Source organism: Lissotriton helveticus, chromosome 8 (genome assembly GCF_964261635.1).
Source record: "Lissotriton helveticus chromosome 8, aLisHel1.1, whole genome shotgun sequence".
Classification (NCBI taxonomy): Eukaryota; Metazoa; Chordata; class Amphibia; order Caudata; family Salamandridae; genus Lissotriton; species Lissotriton helveticus.
The window spans coordinates 1,680,143,387-1,680,163,874 of NC_136069.1; the positions used below are offsets into that span (position 1 = coordinate 1,680,143,387).

The 20,488-nt window shown below is 46.3% G+C and overlaps 1 protein-coding gene across 4 annotated transcripts in view; it reads right to left on the minus strand.

The window, feature by feature from the left end:
- LOC144773622 (transient receptor potential cation channel subfamily M member 2-like) overlaps positions 1–20,488 on the minus strand; it is a 1,628,848-nt gene that overhangs the window by 1,500,380 nt on the left and 107,980 nt on the right. The window lies entirely within an intron of this gene.

Below are 20,488 nucleotides of genomic sequence, written 5' to 3' on the forward strand. Positions count from 1 at the left end.
TTACATTACGGTACATGAGGACACACTTTCATTTTAGGCACAGGGAGATTAAGTGATTTGCCCAGAATCACAGGGGGTTTTTGGCGTCGTTACCGAGACTCGAACCCAGATCCCCAGGTCCGAGGTCGAGCGCCTTAGCTGTTAGGCCAACCCCTCTCCCCTGTTGCCAACCTCTCTCCCATGTTGCGGCCTATTCCCAATGCACTGCGTCACTACTTACGCCTGCTTCAAGCAGGCATAAGGTTTTGACACAGTGGCATTCTAGAAATGACGCAGTGAAATATTGTAGATTTCACAGCATTACTTTTGCGAGGATTTCCTGTGTGGGAACGCCTACCCTGCATACATTATACCTGATGCAGGTATAAGGTCATGCAGGGCTTTACAAAGTGACGCAATTCCCTAGATATGTCACGTTGCAATTTTGCCACATTTTTTCACTCCGCCGTTGCATCACAAAAGTGACGCAACAGCAGCACAAAAATGTCATAAGGAGTTTGAATCTGCCCCTGTAAATCCAGCAGGACCACAGGGGCACGTTAGTTTCAGGTCCTAGCACTGTGTTACTCAGACTCTAAACCCATTCACTAAATGGGCAAACCTTTTAAAATGTGCTTGGTAATTAAGTTGTCATGTGACATGTTCAGTTAATATAGTTACAACACTCACATTGATTTTAAATGCACCTGATTAAGTCATCATTTTATGTACAATTGCAGCAATACCCAGCCTCACAATATTCAAGTTTCCAATGTTGTTATGACTGTCTCGTGTTTTTAAATAGTACAAGACTGGTGTTGAACCTTCAGATCATCTAACCGAAATGTTTCACTGGAAAATAGGTCACATATGACAGAACCGCAGCAGAAATCCATTTTGCAATAATCTTTTTAGCACAACAGCATGAAATCCACAGGAAAGTAATGTAAACTTTGTATCCCTCTGGGGTCTTGACATCTGTGGGTCATGCAGCACTAAAATACAGTCCTAATTAAAACACTAGGAAAGGTGCCTAATTTCAATCTCAAAATGCACATAAGCAAACCAACAGGTCCATCGTCTTGTTAAGGGAAGTGTTTGGTAATAGTTGGAAAACTCTCTGTGTGATGGTCCTAGAAAGAAAATACCGTAATGAAGCAACGCTATATTAATACAGAAGCTGGGACCTTTGTTCCACAGACTGTTTTATCAGAGTTTAGATTGATCCTCAAAGAAGAGTGTTATAAAATGAAGTCAAGTCCAATAACATGCCATCATGACTGCAAAGCAAAACAAACTTGCAAGGGTGTTGAATACATAGCTTTAGTCTGAGGTTAAGACAAACAGGATGCACATCCTAGGCAAAAAAGATATAAACCAGAAGTGAAAATGTCATCACCAGTAAATTAAATACATTAAAATACACACATTGACTCTAAATTACAATACAAGTGTCATGTTGCTTCTGCAATACGACAAAAGCACAACTGGGGCACATCACCGAAAACCAACGAGAACACAAATGTAACTACGTAAACATAATCGAAAGGCAAGATGTTGATGCAATGGCAAATCATCCAAGCACGTAAACCATGACCATCCCATGGACGCCAATGGATGAAGAGGGATGATGCAAGTCCCAGATAGGAACCAGACCAAATGTTGGCAGTGCCATGTTGCAGGGATTCTGCAAATAAACAGAACTATGAGCAGGACAACAGGACCTCAGTCTATAGGGGTGTACCAACCTACCACATTAGTGCCTGAAATCCCAATTCCGACTAGCTATAGTGTCTCATTCATTCTCCTTCAAATATCACAGAGCTTCAAATGATTTGACAACCCAGAACACAACACTCCTGACTCTCTCAGGACTCACCGGAGCAAGAAAAACTCTTCCGCTTACTCACTCACACTTGTCCACAATAAGAATAAGCAGAGTCACTGAAAATAGTTCAAAATATTTATTTTAACTATTGTGCTCAACACTCCAGTATATGAGCCACTACCAGCAGCAAAATGCAAAAACTCAGCAAAGATAGCATTGTTACAACTCCATAGAATACAAAGGGAAAAGTCATCTTATAAGGACTGTGGCAAAGAAGGATACCAGGCCTAACCACCCTCCCCTTGGTCAGAAGATGTTTATTTATATAAAGGAAGATCTCTGGGCTTTGACAGCAGACCCCATACCTTAAAGCCTGAATGTAAGGTTTACATCATAGGAACAGCGGAGCTCCTTTCCATGGACCGATTTTCTCCAAGTGAGTTAAAACAACATGCAAGAAAGTAATATCAAAGCACACGTCTTATGGACTGCAGCTGTGTGTAGCATGTTATGTCTAGGTGCTAGGGACTGACAAGAACAGAATAACAAGGGGCATTGTTTATCAACCTTGCACATCATGTTCAGACTAAACTCCAGGAAAGGCAGAGAACGCGAAAAGCAGCCCATTCCCATGTGAAACAATCAAAACAAGAAAATAAAGCCTACGGAGTAGTAGTCTATCTGTCTCATTTCCTAAGACTGGATACCGTTAATTATCCCTTCTCTGAAAAATAATTTTTCAAAGGACTAAATCCAAAAAGTTATATTTGTAGAGTTTCTCCAATAAGACAAGTCATTTAACCACAAACAATCTCTTTATGTAAATGGTTTAAATATTTCTTTTAATTAAACCATGTTTCTTCATGAAATATTATTATCTCACATGTAACATAAATATACACACTTTGTACATATATACAAAACAGACACCACTAGTACATTTACACTTATATACAAATTGTTTAGAACCAAATTTAAAGTTCTTTGCCCAACTTATTTAGAAAGAAAGGATGTTTATCTACAGTATCTCTGACAACATTCCTTATTTACAGATCACCAAGACAAAGCAAAAGGAGTGTCTAAGGTTAGGAATTTTTAACCTTACTCTCTTTGACACTACTAAATCCTTATTTTGTCATCCAAGTCAAAAACACTTATTTTGAGTTGGTGTCTTTAACAAAACTGTGTCGACACGTTTCAGCCTCTTATCACTCCAGGCCTCATCAGGAATGGAAATCCCTGTGGGGCTTCCCATTCATCTACTGCACCTGCTGGTGATATCTGGGGCCTTATCAGACCCCTATCCCGGGGAAGAAATGATTGCTTTGCCCAGAAGCAGTGAAGCAGACAATAGGACCTTCTGCTTGTGGGGCCTGGTGTTTTATCGGTCCTCCTGCGTGGCCCCTCCTGCCCTACGGGGGGCTGCGCCCTGCAGCGGCTGTCATCCACCATACCGGGACCTGCTAGAAGTGTGCTGAAGGCACAGGTGGCCATCTCACGAGGCGGACACCAGCGGAGAGGGGATCCGGCTGCTGCAGCTGCCTGTGTGGCAGAGATCGCCTACAACACCGGAGGACAACAATTGTGGCAGAGGGAGGACTTCTGCAAGACTGATCATCGCCGGGCCGGACGTATTTCCAGCGCCTGCCGGCGCTGGCTGCGGTGAGTGGGGTTGGCTCTGGCCGAGGCTCAGGCCTTGGAGGCGGGATCAGGCCTAGGGCTGAGGCCACGTCCTGCGAGCTGCAGCTAGGGCGGGGCCTGGTTCTGGCGCGGCTGCGTGGGTCAGAGTGCGGAGTTTACTGCGGCCTACCTGGACGGGGTCTCCCCATGGCCTGCCTCCGGGGGAGAGCGGGAGGTTGCAGCTTGGTGAGCAAGTCTTGGCGGCACTTCATTCTCGCTTCAAGGGCCGGGTGCTGATTGGGATGGGTGTTTGGATCCCAAATCTGCTCTTCAGTTGGGGGGTTTTGGGGGGAGGGTTGGGATGGGGTTTGGGATGGGCTTTGGGATGGCTTTGGCTAGTTGGGGCAGCTGAAGTGGGTGGGGGTGGGTCGGGCGGGGTTATCATGGGATGGACAAAATGTAGATTGTACACTTTCAGACAGACACCATAAATGTTGGTATTTCATGTATGATTTTCAAATTTTTGACATCTGGTTGGGTGAACACATATGGCGGGTCCTCCACGAGGAATAGTGTGGTCAAGTTCCTTACCTAGAATGTCCGCGGCCTTAACACGCCTAATACGATTAGATCAGTATTTGCATGTCTTGACCGTATGGGAGTGCAGGTTGCCCTCCTACAAGAAACTCACCTTACTGCTGAATCTGCCAGCAAAGTGAGCACTAGTTGGGCGGGAGTGCGGGCGTATTCCTCCTTTTCCACCTACTCCAGAGGGGTAATAACTCTAGTGAAGAAGGGCGTGCCCTTTACTGGGATCAGGACTGAAGTGGATGATGGTGGTCAGGTCTCGATAGTGCATGGCCGCTTGTCTGGAGAGAGCGTGTTAATTGTGAATGTGTACGGGCCGAATGCAGATGACCCCCTCATTCTATTCGGATGTGTAGCGCCGGATACCACTGTTCCCTCCGGCTTCGATTATATGGGGAAGTATTTTAATTTATGCTTAGACACCACTATGGTCTGAACTGGCAGCAGCAAGGCCCAACCTAAACGTGCTGCGGATATTTTACTGGGGCTCCTAGTCGCTAGTCATTTGCACGACATATGGCGTGGCCGCCACCTTGCGGATCGCCAGAGCATGTTCGCCTCCTCCGTGCATGGCTCATGGCGCCGCAAAGACTTCTGGCTAGTCTCTGCACTGGTCTGCACTTGGACAGTAGCAGTGTCGCACGAGGCCCGAACTCTGTCGGACCACTCCCCAGTGCTTCTGGCACTACAGATCCCTACATATCGGACACCGGTTGCAGCCTTCAGATCTCAAAGACCATGTTTTCATACAGAGTATAGCAGAAGCCATAAAAAACTACTTTAGAGAAAACAAGGGAAAGGTAGGCAGCGCGGAAATGCTCTGGGAAGCGTTTAAAGTTACCGTGCAGAGAGCTTGCATAGGGGCCCAGTCGGGTGTTATGCGCGATATCCACAAACGCATAGTAACTTGCCACTGGATTCAAGCAAGCCGGGCTGAAGACGGCTGGAATGCCATAAACCGGTCCTCAGAAGCTTGTTTCCGGTCCAGGGAAGGCATGGCTTGGCAGTTCGGGCTGGACTGTTCCGATGAGGCACAGCGTCAGACTGGTTTGCATATAGCCATGTCTGAACTGGAGTGGCAGAGTGGGCTAAAGAACGATGGTGGATTAAACCCAGATCTTTTGACTGGGTGTGAGTGTTTGATTGGTTCAGATGCTCCGTCCATTACTACCCCCTTTTGTACCACTTTTGGCCGCCATAAGTGTGGCAGGGTATGCTCAGACGTGAGTCCCTTGCTCACTTTGCCACTGGATTCAAGCAAGCCGGGCTGAAGACGGCTGGAATGCCAGAAACCGGTCCACGGAAGCTTGTTTCCGGTCCAGGGAAGGCATGGCTTGGCAGTTCGGGCTGGACTGTTCCCATGAGGCACAGGGTCAGACTGATTTGCATATAGCCATGTCTGAACTGGGGTGGCAGAGTGGGCTAAAGAACGGTGATGGATTAAACCCAGATCTTTTGACTGGGTGTGAGTGTTTGATTGGTTCAGATGCTCCGTCCATTACCACCTCCTTTTGTACCGCTTTTGGCCGCCATAAGTGTGGCAGGGTATGCTCAGACGTGAGTCCCTTGCTCACTTTGCCACTGGATTCAAGCAAGCCGAGCTGAAGACGGCTGGAATGCCAGAAACCGGTCCTCGGAAGCTTGTTTCCGGTCCAGGGAAGGCATGGCTTGGCAGTTCGGGCTGGACTGTTCCCATGAGGCACAGGATCAGACTGATTTGCATATAGCCATGTCTGAACTGGGGTGGCAGAGTGGGCTAAAGAACGGTGATGGATTAAACCCAGATCTTTTGACTGGGTGTGAGTGTTTGATTGGTTCAGATGCTCCGTCCATTACCACCCCCTTTTGTACCGCTTTTGGCCGCCATAAGTGTGGCAGGGTATGCTCAGACGTGAGTCCCTTGCTCACTTTGCCACTGGATTCAAGCAAGCCGGGCTGAAGACGGCTGGAATGCCAGAAACTGGTCCTCGGAAGCTTGTTTCCGGTCCAGGGAAGGCATGGCTTGGCAGTTCGGGCTGGCCTGTTCCCATGAGGCACAGGGTCAGACTGATTTGCATATAGCCATGTCTGAACTGGGATGGCAGAATGGGCTAAAGAACGGTGATGGATTAAACCCAGATCTTTTGACTGGGTGTGAGTGTTTGATTGGTTCAGATGCTCCGTCCATTACCACCCCCTTTTGTACCACTTACATCTGGCATTGGCTGACACTGTATGATGATAACGCTCGGGTACTACCACACATCCATCATGTAGTCGAAAATCCACTGTCTGCCATCAAATAGACAGCTCCACCAAAACAGTCACAATTTGCATTGTCATGAAGTCTGTAGAAACATCTGTTAAGCGTTAATATACAGGGGTAACTCTATTAACCTGCATCTCCCTTAAACATTTCAGAGGGACAATCAACACTTACTGCAGAGCAGACCACAAACCCCATCATTGATGATGAAGAGGACAACCTTCACATACGTCAAGACACCCTCCAACGGATAATTGGCAGCCGCCACAGCACACCCCCAAGAGCAGGGCAGACCAGCTGCCTCGAGGTGACTCCACTACCTGCACAGACCACACAGCAGGAAGCACACACAACCACAGCTGCCTCCCAGGACCCCCACGATCAACACATGGAATTTTAACGCCGTGTGTTGGGTTGCTGGTGGAGTTGGCAGATCAGCTGCAAGTGTGATTCGAGCTTGTGGCAGCCAAACTCAACACCATACGTGGGTGTCTGAGTCCCATCAGGGACCACATACAGTCTCTATCGGACACCCCAATCCGCACCATGCTCACCGAAAATCCTTGGCTGACCTCGCTGTGGCCATTACTAGGATACAGGAACTGTCCAGTCACACAGGCACCAGTGATGACAGCACAGAGCTGGCACAGATGTGGAGGACAATGGAGACCATGGAGCAGATGCAGGCTGAAATATTGTCTTCTGGGGCTGAACACCAGCAAGATGTAGATGGATTTTCCATGCCCTGCAGTTCATCATCTTGCCATTACTGCTACTGAGTCAGTCCCAGATGACTGAAGCGGGAACTTTGACACACACATCCCCGACCACTGATGTGTCAGTGGCACCCAGTGCTGCAGCCATTACACCACCACACACACCAGACACATCGGACACTGAACCTGTATCAGAGGAGTAAGATGCAGATGGTAATTACTTTGTGAGGAAGGAGGTAGCAGCTTCCATCCCCACCATATGGCCTGTTCCTGCCTGGTTCAGCCCTATGCATCATGCCCCGAGACCACACCTCCCACTGTCCCCCAGAAAACTCTGCAACATCCACCCAGACCCAGACATGTACTGCTGTATCTTCACTGCTTGACAATTACACAGCAATCCTACAGCAGACTGCACCCGCCCTCTTCCCTTTCACTTTTCAATCCCCAAAGGACTCTTGTTGGCCCACCACTGGGCTTCCATGTTATGTGGGCTTGGATGACCATGTGCAGCTCTAGCTCCACCTCCGTCATACACCAGAATGTGATTAGAACATTCTAAATCACACGGATGTGTCATGACTATGTTCACTCATGTATTTTAAGTTTGACTAGATGTAGGGACAATGATTTCACATGAAGGTACACCCTGGTGAATGACAGCAATGTGCAGGTCTATCCCTGAGACACATGGCCAATTGGATGACTGTGAAGGCGAGTATATGCTGTGTCCTCCTTGCACATTACCAGCAATCTCACATCCCCCCAATGTAGGCACATGTCCATGTATTAAATAAGGGTGTGTGTAGGAATTACTGATTCAGTAGCAGTCCAGGAGTGGTGTCCTACATCACATGTGACAACATAACTTCACCTCGCACACCTACTTACACACATCTGTGTGGACACATTCTGTTATGATTCATGACATTGCTCCACATGGTCAGATGTTGGACACCATATTCACATTGCTGAACACACGTAAGTGCATAGGTGTGCCAGCAACTATCCCAAAACGATGTCTGGCTCACAGAGGTGGAGCTTTCAGAAGGGACCCACCCCCATCGTACATGCATTAGTCATACCCTCCCTGTATAGGGATAATGCTCATTGTGGCATGCGAGTGGTCTATTTAATCAACACTCATCACAGTTATACACCAGTGAAGTTGCATAGAATTTATTGATATGTGTGTCAGTACGGACTAGGCAACGGCCACAATAGGCAGGGACATGCTTAAGACACCTGCATGCAGCATGGGAACATGTTGAGGTGCAGGAAATGGGGAGGCAAAAAATGGAAACCAATCATCATAGATGGCAACGGTCTCAGCCCACCTTTCCTTGCTGGATGACTCATGTGTTGTTTGGCGTCTTCTCATTGTCCCATGTGAGGGGGCACGACTTACAGCCCATGGGGTCTGCATAGTGCTCTGCCACCAGACTGCGCTGGCTGTCTGCCCTACTGACAGTGCTCAGGTGAAAGGGTCCAACAAGTTCACATGTCATGCTACATTGCCATGTGTGTACTCTCCCCCCAGCAGTGTGTCCGAATTGGTATCAGTGCCAGATGCGGTTGTGCTGCTCCGACCACAGATCCGTGCACAAGCATCATGTCCTCTGTTGTGGTGGGATTTGTGAGCATTCCCTATGATGCCACAAGGTGTTGGTACCTGTGCTGTGGGTGACAATCAGATGAGGCTGTAGGAACATAGTTACTAGTCCATGAATGCCAACGCTGCCTCATATGCAATGTGTTCCGATAGTACGTCATTGTCAGGTTCAAGGAACACCAGGGTGAGCCAATTCATTGACTGTTCCAGGCAGATATGCTCAGCTCACGCCGTTTTCCCAATCCGAAACACAGCCCAATAGGGGAGCGCCTCAATGTGGTCACTGCACACGAGGAGTTGTGCAATCTCCCATGCGCAACTGCCAGCACAAACGCCAAAGATCAGTGCATCCCTTGCACTGCTATCCCAGTGACACTCCTGTACGTGGGCCAACAGGGGGCACACTGTCAGATCAGAATCCAATTCAGCTACCTATGCTGTGGATTGGCAAACCTCCAAGGGCCACTCGAATCTGCATGATCGACAGTGGAACCAGGGCTGGACGCAGGTGACGTAGGCAAGACGGAAACTCAGACGGAAACTGATTTGCAACACCGCCATTGGCAGGGATTCCAACAGATGCAGCATTCGTGCACGGTACAGTTCCGTGTGATAGGGGCTGTGCATTTGCCGAGAATGCCTGCCTTTGCGTTTGTTGGGCTCGTGGCACCGGCACTCCTCAGACCGGCAGTACTTCAGTGGACGATATGCCACAGCTCTGGGCAATGAGTCGTATGTGTTTTGCGACGTTTGGATGTATGGGTTGTTTTGACTTGTGTGTCAAGGGCATCCCTTGCAGGTGTAGGTCGTGCAGGGACAAGCGTGTGTGGGGTGTGGGCACATTGGTGTTTCGTTGGGGCAGTTAGTCCGGTGGGAGTCATCAACGGCTGGCATGGTATCTCACGCAGGGTGTGCCAGCCGCATTCAGGACCAAGGTCGGGGGGTTGTTTGGCCTTCAGCCTTGTGTGTTGAGACAAAGGGGCTTTCTTTCCTGTCATCAGTCTGACTACTGCTTACGTTTCTTGAATGAGATGTGGCCTTCACGTTGACTTTAATGTCAGGCCTGTGATTTGGGGTGCATAGATTTCGAGACACACCCAGCTGTTGGCATGTTTGTTTGCATGTGCCAAGTGCCCAATTAGCCTTTCACTCCTTCTTCAGTCTTTCTCTCTTTCTCTCTCTCCCTGTCCTTTGATGTATGCCTGACACACCTTATCTTGGATATTGTCTTGCAGGCTGTGAGTCATAGAATGTCCAGGAATGTCCCGCCACGACTCTTCAAAATAGTAATTTGGTGACAGTTTTGGATGTGACATTTTGTTTGGTCTTTCAATGGTGAATGTATGAATCAGGATTTCAGTGCACACATGTATGTTGATTGTTGTATATGTGCGACATCAGGCGGGTGCTTTAGTTCCTTTTTTCATGTTGTTTATGTGCAGTGACTTGGCCTGGGGGAGGTGGAAGGTGCCGGGGGTAGGGCCCGGGGGTGTGAGGGGAGGTGGGGTCCTGGGGGCAGTGCCGGTGGGTGTTGTGGCCCTCTTTGGTGTCCGGGCCGCATGATCAGTGGCTCATGGCATCTGTTGCCCTTCAGGTGTAGCTCTGGGCTGGGCTCCCTTTTGTGGTGCAGGCTGTGGTCCGGCTTTGCACCAGGTCTGAGCATGTGTTAGTTTCCTGGTGCTAACGCGCCTTATCGCCTGTTTTGTGTTCTTATCGCCGATGTGTCTATTCGTTGTGAATGTTGAGGAGTGGTGTTGTAGCTGCTTTTTGCATGGGAACGCCGAATCATTAGCGATAGTAGTGGGGGTCATCTGTGGTGATGTTTTTTGTGGCTGCTATCGCGGGTAAACTGGTGCTGTGGGCTGTTTACACCAGCTAAAGTGCTGTTAACTCTGCAATAGTTCCTAGTGAATATGCCCCTAAGTGTATTAAGATATGTGTCTAGCATAACCTTCTCAGGACTACCTGAATACCTAGTCAAAGTAACAAATGTGCAAGATAGATTCTATTTGACTAGATTGAGGCTGGGCACACTTCATAACCTAGTGGCATTTCCAAAACATGAGAAATGAAAGGAAAGCAATTCCAAGGTGTCTATGTGATGTGAAAAGTACCCAGTCTACAATGCACTTTATGCTGTTTTGTAGGTTTTATCAAAATATTAGAACTTCTTACAACCAGTCTTTGTAAATAGGAACCTCTTTATATCAGGATGCAATGCATTTTATGTACACTTGAAAATAAAAACGCCTGCCGAGCTGTCTAGGTCGTATCAGCCGAGCTATAAAAAGAAGGAAATCCCTTGCACATCTGGATAAATTGGTCTATGAAAAAGATTGAAAGAGGGTTTCAAAATGATAAGCCTCTTTACTTCTGAGATAGTAGGAGGACTTTTAACAATGGATTCTATCAATCATTTTATTGAAAAGATTTTTAAAATAATGCATGGAGTTATGTTAAACATTTTATGTCATGATGCTTTTTATGTACTTTTATGGATCCATCAAAAAGATTCTGAATATAGTAATTTTGAATTTAAATTGAGTCTCTTACTAGATCTGTGAGTAGCCGTATGACTCTCTTATTAGCTCTGCCTGTATGTCTGTGAGTGGGTGTGTGGGAGTGCATTATTATTTGAGTGGGCTTATCGCTCGGTGCAGCAGTGTCTGAGTGGGTCTGTGAGTGGGTGTCTCAGTCTCTGACAGGTGCTGTGAGGGAATAAATGAGTCTCTCAGTCTCTTAGTGGGTGCATAAGTTTCTGAGTGGGCCTATCACTCGGTGTATGAGTGTCTTGGTGGGTCTGTAATTGAGTATATCAGTGTCTGAGAGGGTCTGTGAGTGGGGGCACTGGGACTGAGTCCCTGAGTTGGTGTATGACTCTGTGAGTTGTTCTCTCAGAGTGTGCAAGACTGTCTGAGTGGGTCTGTGAGTAGATGCATTAGTGTGTAAGTGGGTCTGTGACTGGGTGTGTCACTGTCAGACTGGATCTTTAAGTTGGTGCTCCAGTGTCTGAGTAGGGATCTGACTGGGGGGATCAGACTCTGAGTGGGTCGCTGAGTGGATGATCTTTCAGTCTCTGAGTGGGTCTGAGAGTTAATGCATCAGTGTCTAAGTGGGTCTCTAAGTGGACACATCAGTGTTTGAGTCAGTCAACGAGTGAGTGTCTGAGTATCTCATTGAGTCTCTCAGTGGCTGCCTCACTATCTCACTGGGTTTGTGAGTGAGTGTGTGCATCTGTGACTGAGTACATACGTCTGTAAATGGGTCTGTAAGTGTGTGTCTGTCTCAGACTATGCCTGTAAGAAGGTGTGTCAGTGTCAAAGTTCAACTATCAGTGGATGTCTGAGTTTCTGAACGGGGTGTCACTGGGAGCAGAAGTTTTCATTTTCACCAATATTCGCAAAGACGTCAATAGTCGCAACATCCCCCTAATGGTACATGGGGGCCGTGCTGATTGTTGCATCATCATTGCAAATATCACGCATAATTTAAACACATCAATTTTCAACACATAACTTGGGTCACTAACACCCCCATTACTCAAACATGGGGTCAGAGTACCTCCACCCTGATCCCTCATGTTAGCTTTCACCGAAATGTTCAAACCCTGATACTTTTCCTGACCTATAAAATGGCAGCTGCAACTTTCTGTTCAGGATGCTTTTAGCCAATCACAGCATTCCTGTTAGCACAAAACGTTTGTGAAAAAATAGCTGGTGCAGGAAATTCTCCTAGGGAGACTTTTACCATTGTTAAAAAAACTCCTGAAAACCCCGTACCCCTCAGACACACATGAGGCCACTGACTGTCACTGCAACAAACTTGCTGATTATTTTTCTAACAAATTTCAAACTATTTGTTGTTCCTTCTCCGATCCTTCTCCTGCCCCCCAAACAGAGGAATCTAATATGGGTAACAAAGAACATTCATTAAACATGTGTAAATGTAAATGTAAATGTATTGCGATTTATATAGCGCACGTATCACCCGAAGGCATCAAGGCGCTTGCCTTGGGAACCCGTCCTGGTATTCCCCTGTGAGATAACCCCACCAGGGTATCCACAAGGTGAAAGCCAGGCATCCCGACGCGAGGGGCCGTAGTGGAGATTAAGCAAGCTATTGCCCAGAGTCGCAGAGTGTGAACCCGTGAGTCGAGTAGGCACCGGAACGAGAATTATCGAGTCCGTGGAATTTTTGAGCCCAAGACCCGCCGAGGCGGGGAATTGAACCCTGGTCCAGGACCGATCTCAGCCTCCGGGTCTGCCGCCTCTAACCCCTGAGCCACACTTCTCCACTTCTCCACATGTTCCCCCCCATTGGACAAAGGAGCTTTTCAAGCTATCTTTGCTTTGATTAAGAGTTGATCCCCTAGAGACCCTGCCCCCCTTAATGTTTTGAAGCTAGCGGCTGAATCCATCATCCCTACAATGATGGACTTGATCTGTGCCTCGCTTTCCTCTGGAGTAGTCCCCCCTCCTGAAATAAGGCGTTGGTAAAAAATGCCTCAGTAATTACCGACCCATTTTGTTACTTCCTAGGGTTAGTAAAGTGGCAGAAAAGCACGTCAAGCAGATACTTTCCAGGCACTTGGAAGCAGGTACCTTCTGCATGCGTCCCAAACTGGGTTTCAACCGGGCCGCCAATCGGCAAATCTGCCTTTAAGGGCTCTTCATTGGCTTCCAGTGTGCCCTTTTGGGATTCTGGATGCAGGAGGTTCTCTGGCCGTGCTACTTTTAGATCTTAGCGCGGCCTTTGATATGGTGAACCACTGTATCTTAGTCCAACGCCTCCAAAACATGGGCTTACCTGGAGTTGCTCTACACTGGCTGCGATCCTTCCTGGAGGACAGATATTTCCAAGTAATTAAAGGCGAGGCCATGTGAAGCCCTCGGCCCCTCCACTGTGGGGTGCCCCAGGGCTCGTTACTGAGTCCAACTCTCTTTAATATTTACATGGCCCCTCTTGCGGATATTGTCCACCCCTTTGGGGTACATATTGTCCCTTATGCAGATGACACCTGAGAGAAGGACCAATTTTACCGTATAAATATCCTGGGACATTCTTATCACTCAGTTAGCATAAACCCCTGTGTAGGCCCTTTTGTTCAAAAGTATAGGCCTTGGGTAGATTGGCCGGAGTACGGCCATTTTCTCTTCAGCAAGCAGAAGGCATGTCTGATCAAGATTTTATTCAGCTCCACTGACTGCGAGGCTTCTCGCTCCAGTTTGAGCCCCCACCCTACCCGTGTGCTAAGTTCACGAACGCTAAAGTTCGACATCCCCCCTGGTATTTTAACACATAATGGGCCACATCCTAAGGCTGTGCATGAGAAACGGGGAACTTCCCACCACAGCTATGCCAAGTTGGAGTGATGGATGTGGCAGCAGGACGTACAGACTGATACATATACATATAAATAAAATCCCTTTTGTGCAATAAAACACTTTTCTGCCGCCCAAAGCAAATTTATGATAAACTTCCAGTCTACAAGGCATGACCTTTAGTCTAGTATACGGGCCGCAGTTACAGGAAGGGCTGCATTTGAATGTATGGATGGGAAACGTACGAACCAGGCCGTAAGTGACGTAGGTAGGATGAGTGGCATGGGGTGGCGTGAGATGACGCTACCATAGACTTCTCACCACCCTAAAGAATATAAAAAGGAGGTCCACAGAAACATCTTTGGACAACTCCTCGTCTGTTTGTAGGTATCGGGCAAGCGAGCTGTCTCCAAGAGCTCTTGATCAATTGATTTATTTAATATATATATATATATATATATATATATATTACCTACTGGCGGTCGCCAGTAGGTAGTTATAGTTAGGACCTAGTTTCCATAGGAAATCGTCAACATTCTATTTGGATTAACTTTGGCCCTGGTGGATGAATCTTTGCGAATTTCTCAAAGAAGATGGCTCGGTCCGCTCCGCTCCTTCCCTGAAAGTTTGGGGGGGATTCGTCAAGCGGGGGCTGAGATAAAAGGGGGTCCCAAAACGTGTTTTCTCCATGTTATTTTCCATAGGACGTTTAGACACGGCTACAGGTCGAACGGCTGAATGGATTTATAAGAAATTTGGCAAAACTGTAGAGTCCGGCTCGCAGATTACGCTTTTTGTGGAATGGTGTAAATCCGTTCAGTAGTTGCTGAGAAAATTAAAGTCAAAGTCAATTATATATCTATAAGCGCGGACGGGTGCGCGCACTCAAGCGGCTGCGCGCAAGCGGATTTTTTTTGTTGCTGCGTGACGTCTGTTAACGTTCGATTCGAAGGAAATCAGGAAGTGTTGACCGCCATTTTGTCACTGCGAGTAAATATATTGTCATTTCAAAGCGTTGGAACATGGAAAGGGGAGAAGGTAGAGATTGTTTTGCTGCGTAGGTTTTCTCAGGGTGTGCAGTAAGGTCCTTAAAGGCGAAAATATATATTTTTTGGGGGGAAAAAAGTTGCGGGGTGCGCGCACTCTGGCGCTCACACCTATTTACAAGAGTGTGAAAATGGAGATAAATCAGAAGTTTGAGTGCTTTGATATAAGGTGGCTCTGAAAAGAGCCCTTGTGTTAATTGAGTTGTTTCTGCATTTATAAGTATGTACCGATGCAGAGTCTGATGTTGCAGAGGAAGATTCTGTTTCCCTCATCCGTGAAATGAACACCATCTGTCCTATAGATGTCTTGCATGTGGTAACGCAAGTTGTTGTGGTAAATAGAACCCATGCTATAATCTCTGAGGAAAGCAGAAACAGATTTATTTACATGTCTCCTTGCTTTCTCAATTTGTGCACAATGTTGATTGGACCAATTCCATTTCTGTCTTTGGCATATATTGGAATATACCAAGGCAGTTCGAGGAAAAAGTGTCATCAATTGTCGAAAGAAGCATTTCCAGACCTACCCCAGTCAATGTGCCTAGATCGTTCCCACCACAGTGCACAATTATAAGGTCTGGTTCTGGGAGATGCATAAAAGTTTTCACCAATGGTATTAATTGGTGACATCTTAATCCTCTTTGCCCAATCCACGTTATCTGCACATTTGCTAAATCAAGGTTGGAAATTCGTCTGCTTGCTGCATATTTTCCACTCCAGTGAATATAGCTGTGTCCTAAAAGCCAAACCTTCATTTTCAAGGCAGATGCACTCGTACTCCGATGGGTTCTGGAAGTGGAATGGCAGTTAGAAGCTGAAAGTCAGGATAAAAAAATGGATGAGGCTTGGTGTGGTTGAAAAACAAAAGATGATTGGTTGATTCTAATACGTGAAGATTGAAGACTACGTTGCATGTTAATGTTATGTAAAAGAAAAAGTAGTATTGGGTGTGAAAAAAATGACATGTAACAGAGCTGTGGATAGGCAGGTGTTTCTGGAGGGAAAACAGTGTTGTTAGTTTGCTGTAGAACGTTGAGATATGAACTTTTGACCTGTGCCTTCAGCCAGGTGCAGAATGAGGTGTTACCATGGAAACAGTCAGAGATGGCAGTGGGTGATGGGTGACTTTTATGTGACATTGAAAATATTGTGAGGGACAACGAACTGAAATGTATATATGAATACAAAATTTTGCGGGAGGAAATATGATTGGCTGAAGAGACATATATGAGTCTGTATTGACTGGATATCTGTGCCATTGAATTTTGGTTGCAGTGATAGCAGCATAATTGAGACTTCCGTCAAACGAATATCTATTTTGTGACTGTCACTGTTGTACATCGTACAAAGCATTGGTAAAGGTAAGTCTGTAATTGTTTGTTTTGTCATGTACTGTAAAAGAAAGGGTTCACGGGCTGTTATAGGCCTGTGGGTTCTAGTATGAGTAAATCAGGTCGACAAAAGAAAATATTAAGTTAGTACAGCTGAAGTTACGTGGAACACATAAATACTGTTTCAATATACAATAATTTTAGTTGAGATTATGGATTAAAAGAGAGAACGTGTATATTTGAAATGTTTATTCAGAAATGCACTGTTTTCAAGGCAAGTTTCTTATCTAATACGAGTGCAGACATTGCAAAAAAAAAAAAACTATTCGCGTAATGGTTCTCCATAGTTGTTTTAATATGTTTTTGTTCAAGAATAAAAACGTTTTACCCTGTTATTTTGTTTTTTATTATATTATATAATATTATATATAAAATTATATATTATATAATATATTTATTTTGCTGTTGTGTGGTATTATAGTCTCTGAGATTTGTCTCTTACTCTGCAACATCTCATTGTTGTTCTCTTTCTTTAAAGATAACGACAACATTAACCATGAGTGATAATAAGCAATCTGTTGATCTCGATCTTATCGTTGAACTTGTCATTGAAACATCAGTGGAAGTGGATCCCTTAGATGATTTAAATCCTGAGGATGATGAAGAACATGATGAGGATGCCGATTTGTCAGAATTGTATGACATAGGGTGGGAAGCTGAAGTGCTCCAGCATATGGAACTATAAACATTTATTTTTAAAATTTACTGGAAATAAAAAGTGAAAATGTAAACCGTTTCATTTAAAATTAAACATAACTTGAAAAACAGGTTATGTGTAGTGTCTTTAATGAAATAGTCAAATATGCTCATAAAAATATTTCTAAACCAATGAAAAGCTTTATTAACAAGTCACATGACCTGTTATGCTTACGTTACGCGCTCCGCGCCCCGGATTGCTTCCGGGAAGCTGCGCTTCGCGCCTCGCGCACCAGAGGACTTCCGGGTGCTCTAACGCGGCGTGTCATATGACGCATTATGCAACAATGCGATACGTCGTTGAGGGTCCACCGGAACTGATTGAATTGGTAGTCTACAGTGTTTCTGGAAGTTTCAGACTGAAGCTGGCGTTAGCATAAGAGCACCCCGTGGCTACGTCGTGGCCATTCTGCGAGCAATCATGGCAGAAGCTCCCCACCGGAACTCTGCGGGAGTCGGGCGCCCCGGTGACTCTTGTAGAATCTTCAAGGCTGATGGGATGCTTTTGGGAATGGGGCCCATGCCGTAGCAGTGAAGCGTCCGAGTTCCAGGGTTGTCCAGAGCCATCCTTGCAGGCCAGGCCCAAGTCTGTGGAGCCGACCGCCATTTCCTGAGCTCTGTGGCAGCCGCCTGTCGGTGTACCGCAAGAGTGGGTGCAATTCAGCCGGATGGCGGGTGAGACGCTGTAATAGCAAGAGCAGGCCTAATTGAGCTGGCCGAGCGAGGCAATGTGCTGCAGGAGCGGGCGCAACTCAGCTTGTCGAGTGAAGCGCTGGGGTGCAGCTGAGAAACCTCCACCTGGGGAGGCTCGTTCGCGCCGCCTCTCCCTTCCAGTGCACCCCACGCCGTCTCCTGGCGGAGGTATATGTGATGGTTGGACTAGGGCACCACAGGACGTGTCTTTAGGTCAAACCTTCAAGTATGGCACCGAACATCCAGGACTTATGCCATTTGTGGAAGGCAGTTACATCGAAGAATCTCTGGGATCAAGCATATCCGGAGTCCTCCCCGGGGTATTTGCACAACGGTCCTCCACCCCTAGGCCGCCAGCTATGCTACCTTGACAGGAACAGTGTCATGCATTTGGATCGATGTTGCAGCAGGCTGACATGTAAATAGTTATTTAATGAAACGTTTTACCCTGTTACTTTGTTGGTGTGTTGTATATATTTTTAATATTTGCATAGGGTTTGTGGTTATTTAGGGCGGGGTGGCTGGCGGAGCAAATTCACTGAAAAAACCATAAGTTATAGACCATATATAGTTAAATATCTCAAGTCCTTCTGTGCACTCGATGGAGATACAGGTCGTCGATCAGAAAATGTGCTGGCCACCTCTAATGGTAATAGCGTGGCCAGGGCTTTTGTTGATGCCCCTGCAAATTGCACAGGGTGCATTTGTTTGACATGGCGCACCATGGTATGTATGGAAAAGGAATATTTTTTTGTTGGATTTCTTCTTGAGAGAAACGAGTCACATATCGTGCAGGTTACTTTTGATGATTTACTTTCTTTTGATCTTCAGGATAAGTGAAAAATTGCCAGATGAAAGATTCTTTTTTTCTTCTTAAAGGTAGTCGATCATTTTGGAAGTGTTGTTTTCATATTGCAGCAGGCTGGCATGTAAATAGTTATTTAATAAAAACGTTTTACTCTGTTACTTTGCTGGTGTGTTCTATTTATTTATAATATTTGCATAGGGTTTGTCGTTATTTTGGGCGGGGTGGGCGGCGGCGCCGAGCTATGTTGCAGCCATCATGGCGTCGAGCTCGGTTTCTCTCACTAGTTTCATATTTCTCATGAGGGGTTGTTCCTAATGTTTCTATTTTAGCGAGGTCAAAAAGAGATCCTATCAGTGGCCTACTGATTTTACTTGATTCTTTTTGTTTTCTCTAACGATTTTTTAAGTTAAACTTTGCTAGTACGATACAGCGGCTAGTCCGCATTTTATATATATGTCTTTTTTATTAGGGGTGTCCTCCGGTGGAGTCGGACGATCTACCTCTAATAAACGGTAAGTGTTCCTCTGAACATACAACCTGGGCCTGAAAGTCACTGAGTGAAATATCATACATTACAGTCAGCCACTTTCAAGACGCATTCCTTCAGTATCTGGTCACGTACGCCATTTGGAAGTAGCGGTCTAATTCAGCGAAGTTTCAAAACGTGAAAAGGAGTAAAATATTAACATATGTGCTTTAGGCTGTACAAAAAATGAAAAACATATACAACAAAAACCTGGACCGTTCATATTTGCAATATTTCTGCGTACTATACCTTTTAACCCTTAACTAATCGAGCTGAGCCATTTCACCTGTATTTTAGTTATATCGGAAATAGTGGTCTTTTATTCGAAACTTACCAATCTACACGTGACAACTACGTTTGCTTTCAAAAATCTTTAATAAGAATGTCGGTGCACAAATACAGGCCTACAACCCTGTGGGCCGGCCACGGAGCAGGCTGGAACTGTACATGTGGGGATACTTATTAGTGGAAAACCTAATGGAGTCGGTGGTCGTTGATTTCATAATAAAAAGTGCGACAAGTGCAATAAAATCATATCGAAACTTCAGTGTGAGCGAGTATCATAAGTGTTGAAATTCGAACTTTCAATAATCATGATGCGCCAAAACTTAACAACAATTCATTGTCCGAATGTTCAATCAGTACCCATCTCATGTCAATTCATTGTCCGAACACATAATCAGTACCCATCCCATATCAATTCATTGTGTTTAAAAAAAAAAACTGCATACATATCTCATGACACCAAGGCTGAGCAATCGGGATACAACAAGGAGTTGAAAGTTTCATTTGTACCAGCGCCATTTCGGGTGCAGCCAGGCAGATCCAGGCATAGTCAAAATCTCCACCAACTCGTGGTTGGCCCAGAGCCTCTTTCGGCAGTCCAAAAGTTCCGTTAAAGGGCAACAGAAAGGATCGGCGGTATGAACCATCAGTCAAAGGGGGAGGGAGGCAACAATTTTTTTCTACCGGGTCATACTGGGTTTTCACCGGAACTGATCCGAACTGTAGTCTGCAGGATTTTAGTCATTCAAACTGAGGCTGGCGCCAGCATGGGAGCGCTGACGTCTCGCTGCTACATTTTCATCGTTCCGCGGGCAATCATGGCAGTCATTCCCCATCGGGGGTGCCTGCGGGGGTCGGGGGCCCCCGTGGCTCTTATAGAATCTTCAAAGTCGAGGAGAACACTTCTGATTGTGGGACTCATTTCTTAACTAACAAGCAACCGGGCCATCCCTTCACGCCGGGCCCGCTCCTGCAGGGTCGACCGCCATTTTACGAGTTCCAGCAGTCACTGCATCACAAGAGTAGACGAACCCTTGTCGGGTGAGTGGAGCGTCGGGGGTGCCACTGGGGGGCCTCCACCTGGGGAGGTGGGAGAGGCTTGTTCGCGCCGCCTCTCCCTCCCAGCGCACCCCA